Source organism: Vombatus ursinus, unplaced genomic scaffold, assembly GCF_900497805.2.
Source record: "Vombatus ursinus unplaced genomic scaffold, bare-nosed wombat genome assembly UNPS02014822.1, whole genome shotgun sequence".
In the NCBI taxonomy this organism is placed as follows: Eukaryota; Metazoa; Chordata; class Mammalia; order Diprotodontia; family Vombatidae; genus Vombatus; species Vombatus ursinus.
The window spans coordinates 13,838,755-13,844,244 of NW_020954600.1; positions in this window are offsets into that span (position 1 = coordinate 13,838,755).

A 5,490-nucleotide genomic window follows, 5' to 3' on the forward strand; every position below is an offset into this window, starting at 1 on the left:
CTCTTAGAGAGCAAGGACCCTGTTTTACTTTTCTCTATATCCTCAGAACTTAGCTCAATGCCTAACTCATAGTAAGCACATAATAGATGCTTGTTAGCTAGATTTTCTTGACTGGTCACTTACCCTGGATGTCTCAGTTTCCACATTTGTAAAATGGGAAAAATATGACCTATTGTTCTTCCCTCCCAGGATTGTTGGGAGGCTCAAATGAGATCATATGGGTAAAGTGATCAAATGAGATTATATTTGTAAAGCACTTGGCACCATGCCTGGCACATAGCAGCTGCTTAATAAAATTCTTGTTCCCTTCCTTTCTCCTTCTCCATTGTAAACTGTAAAAGTGCTATGTATATGTCATCGTTATCATTTACAAATATTATTTTGAGGGTCCAGAAGTTAAATATCTACCACTTGGCCCATGAATTATAGCTGATATCTAAACATGATGGGCAACTAGATGGCACAGTGAATTAGAGTGCTAGGGCTGGAGTCAGGGAAGCTCATCTTCCTGAGTTCAAATCTGGCCTCAGATACCTACTAGCTGTGTGACCCTGGGCAAGTCACTTCATCCTGTTTGCCTCAGTTTCCTCATCTGTAAAATGAGTTGGAGAAGGAAATGGCAAACCACTCCAGTACCTTTGCCAAGAAAACCCCAAATGGAGTCACCAAGGGTCAGACATGACTGAAATGACTTAACAACAACAACAAACTAAACATTATTACTCTAGATGAAGACCTAGCAAAGGAGACCAAGAATGAGAAGTCTTGTAGGTAGGAGGAGAACTAGGGGAGTGGTGTCCCTAAAACCTAGAGAGAATAGCATATCACAGAAGAGTTCAACAGTGCCAAAAGATGAAGAAAGGTCAAGAAGAGTGAGGATTGAGAAAAGGCCTTTAGATTTGACAATTAAGAGATCATTGGTTGCTTTAGAGAGAGCAAGTTTTGTTGAATGATGAGGTCAGAAGCCAGACTGTAAAGAGTTAAGAAGAGCGTTAGAGGAAAGGAAGTGGAGGCTCCTATTTGTAGATGGCCTTCTTAAGGAGTTTAACCACAAAAAAATGGTTGAGTAGGAATCCAAACTTAGGTCCTGTGACTCCAAGCTCTAAGTACCTCCAAGTCAGCACTCTTTCTATTGTACCATTCTCCTTTAGTGCTGGGCCTGTGATGGGAACTGAAGTATATGTCTCGACTGGCTTGTCCTTTCTGATGAATGGAGGTTGTCCAGCTTTGGCTATGGTTTTCTTGTGGTGGCCCCAGGATTCCTCGCATGAGAACCAAAGGAAAAGACTTAGGGTTTATAATTCTAATACTACTTCTTTCTGCAGCCTGCTGGGTGAGTTCCCACCATAGCTCCAAGGGTCGGTCTATATAATATGACCAAAGAGAAGGACATACATATCTCACTAGGACTTTGAGGAAGAGCGTTATCATTTACTAACAGATAAAGGAAAGATAAGTGTCTCCCTGGTCTACATAACCCCTTTGAAGCTAATAGTGATTAAATGGAAAAGGTAGAGTCAGTTGTGATAGTGAGGCTCCTGAATTATAGGAGACCAAAAATGATAACCCAAAAGCAGACGTTGAGTTGGGAATCCTGAGTATATGACTCCTGCTTTCTCAAACTCAAATGATAGGACAGAGCAGTTGGCCTGGTTGGATTCTCCAGAGGTCATCCAGAGGCCCGCTCTCACAGGGTCATAGAGGAGCTTAGAAGATCATCATATCCAACTCTTTCATTTTACAAATGAGGAAATTGAGGCCCAGAGAGTTGAAATTATTTGCTCAAAGTCACACAAGTAGCAAAGCAAAGAGATGGGATTTAACAATATACTTTAAACTATGCCTTACTGTGTCTTTCTGCCTCCAGTGGGAAAACCATTCTCCAGATAGATGGGTAACCTTGTACTTCAAGCTCAGCTCTGCCTCTTATTGCCTGAGTGACTTTGGGCCTTAGTTTCCTATAATCTATATAAGAAATATAAATATTACACATTATATATAAATAAATAATATATAAATCTTATATATTGAGGGAGCAGTCTAGTGTAAATCAAGCAGCTAATGAGCATTTTTTAAGCTCCTACTATGTTCCAGACACTGTACAAGAGGACACAAGAACTCTCTGTTCTGGGTCCTAGGATTCCTTTCAGCTCTAACTCTATGTCTTATGATCTATAACCACTTGAGGCAGTCCATTCTCCCTTTGGACATCTCCATTTGACCAGGAATTTCTCTTTCTATCAAGTCCAAATTTGCCTCTTTATACCTCCCACTCATTGCTACCAGTTCTACCCAGTAAGTCCAAGCAGAAACAAGTTAATCCCTTTTCTACAGGATGGTTCTTCAGGTATTTGGAGACAGCCATCATGTCCTCCCACCCACATATATCTCCTCTACTCCAGGCTAACCGTCCCTAGATCCTTTGGATGCATCCTCCTATGGTATGATCTTGTGGTCCTTTCTGGTTTAGGGTTAACGTCTCCTGAATGTCAACAAAGGCGTGAAACTGAAAAGCCCCCTGAAAGTGATAAGGAGCCTTTGGCACACTGGCCAGGCACAAGTGAAACTCTTATCTGAGCTGTCCCTTTACATAAGGAGCCCAGCTCTTATGTGAAAAAGTCAGGCAGGAAACTCAGCTTTTACATTGCTCGAACAGACCGTTAGGATCCACTCACTTGTTCTAATGTCATGGCAAACATGACCTTAAGCCCCACCCTGTCTGGGATTATCAAGGACGTTCACATGTTATCACAAAGCCTTCTGGGTTATTTTTCCCACTTTTATCAGGGATCTTGTGAAAACAGTTCTCTAACTGGAGATAAAGAGATTCTCTTTGTCTCTCCCTCCCTCCCTCTCTTTCATTCTCTGTCTCTCTGTTCACCTGTCTGTCTTCCTCCTCCTCTCTCTTTCTTTTCCTCTTACACTCTGTCTCTGTTTCTTAGTGTCTGTCTCCCTTTCCCTCTCTCTCTCTCCTCCCTTTCTCTCTCCCTTTCCTCCCTCTTTCTTTCCCTCTTTCCTTCCTCTTTCTTTCTTCTCTGTCCTCATTTTATCCCTTTTTCTTTTCTTCTCTTTTTAAGAATAACCCCAATAAGAGGGGTCTGTCACATTTGCTTACTATACTGATCATTTCAAAAGGGGGACTGTCCACCCAGTACCCTGGGAGTTTGAAGCAAATCCCCAAGAAAAGAGAAAAAAGATAAAGCACAGATAATTAGAGAAAAGAGGTTCAGAGGAGAATATATCTACAGATGGAAGGGACCTCAAAGATCATCTAATCCAACCCCTCACTTTACAGAGGAGGAAACTGAGACCAGAGAGGAAGTGACCTGCCCAGGATTACACAGGTTGTAAGTATCAGGTGTAAGATTCAAACCCAGGTCTTCTGACTCCAGAAATAGTAGGAATTCAAACTGAGCTCTGTGATCTTATTCTCAAGGTGAGAATTTGGAGTTACAGATATGCCTCATCTCACTTAAATGAAAAGCCATTGCCACTTGGTCACTATTTCCAAAGCTGAGCCTTGCTTGCTTGACCCTTTCAAAGGTCGGGATAGAAATAGCTTTCCTGGAGTGATATAGAAGGTAGAATAAAAATGGAGCACTTTTCACAGATTCGGTTCCCTTCACAAAAATCACTAAATAAAAGGATATTTCCAGATGGCAGAACATGTAAGAAATAGGAACAGAAATTTTTTTATAGCTCTTCCTTCCGGCAATAACCCAACGTAGCCCTTGGAAATCTGATGAGAAGTGCTGCAGCATGGGGGTGAAAAAGGTCAAAATGTACCCTTGGGAAGCTGCCAACAAGAGACCCTTTGCTGCAGGCATTAGTTGTCTGACCCAGGATGAATGACTCCAACCCTCCAACCTCAGTTTCTTCATCTATTTAAAAATAATTAGAAGGAATAGATGATTGGAGGCAGTGTAGAATAGTGGAAAGGGCTCTGAGAAATAGAGGAGCTGGGTTCCAATCTTGCCTTTGGTGATTATTGCTTGTTTGAGTCACACTTAACCTCCCTGGGCCTCAGTTTCCTTGTTTGTAAAATGAGGGGGAGTCAGACTACATGGGTTCTAAGGTTCCTTCCAGTTCAAGATGCACTATCTTTTGTCTCTTCCAGTTCTGATATTCTATGAGTCTGTGATCTTTAAGGTCCAACTTGTTGCAAGGAAGGGAGCAGTAGATTTAGAGTGAAAGGGCTGGGGTTTGAATTCTACTTCTGCTGTTTACTGTGGGAAGATCAGTTGACCTCTCTGAACCTTGATTTACCTGTCTATAAAATGGGGTAGTTGTCTAGTGTACCAGTCATTCAATGAGCATGTATTAAGCACTTAGCACTGTGTACTAAGTTCTGGGGCTACAAACAAATCGCCAGCTCTCTAGCAGCTGACGTTCTAATAGGGAAAACAACATGCAAACCACTATGTGCATACAAGATATATTGTTGTTGTTCATTCGTTTTTCAGTTGTGTCTGACTCTTCATGATCCCATTTGGGGTTTTCTTGGCAAAGATACTAGAGTGGTTTGCCATTTTCTTCTCCAGCTCATTTTACAGATGAGGAAATGGAGGCAAACAGGGTGAAGTGACTTGCCCAGGGTCACATATCTAGTAAGCATCTGAGGCCAGATTTGAACTCAGGATATAGAAGATATATACAGCAGTATAACTGAAAGATAATCTCAAAGAGAAGGTACTAGCAGTGAAGGGGAGGGGGGGGATTGAAAACAGGCTCCTGAAGAAGGTGGTATTTGAGCTGAGTCTTGAAAGAAGCCACATGAGTCAGAAGGTGGAGGTGAGGAGGAAGGGCATGCCAGGTATGGGGAATCACTGTAAAGATAAGCAGTCAAGAGATAGAGTGTAGCCTTTGAGAAACAGGAAGAAGTCCACTATTTCTGGATTGTAGTGTCCTCAGAGGAGAGTGATGGGTAACAAGACCAGAAAGTTAGGAAGGGTCCAGGTTGTGAAGGGCTGTAAATGCCTAACAGGATTTTATATTTGGCCTTGGACGTAATAGGGAGCCAGTAAAGTTTATTAAATGGAGGTGGGCGTGGGGGAGGGCAACATAGTCAGAACTGGGCTTTGGGGAAATCATTTTGCCAACTGGAATATGGATTGGAGTGTGGAGAGGCAAGGGAAACCAACCAGAAGTCAATGGCGATAACCCATTTCTTAGGTGATGAGGGTCCTGCACTAGGAAGAGTGTGAGTGGAGAGGAGACCTCTATGAGAGATGTTGTAAAGAGAGAAATGATAAGACTTGAGGTGGCTAGTTGGTGCAGTGGATAGAACACTGGCCCTGGAGTCGGGAGGACCTGAATTCAAATCCAGCTTTGGACCAGACACTTGACGCTTAACTAGCTGTGTGATCCTGGGCAAGTCACTTACCCCCAATTGCCTCACAAAAAAAAAAGAAAAAGAAAGAGAGAGAGAGAGAAAGAAGGAAAGAGAAAGAAAGAAAGAAAGAAAGAAAGAAAGAAAGAAAGAAAGAAAGA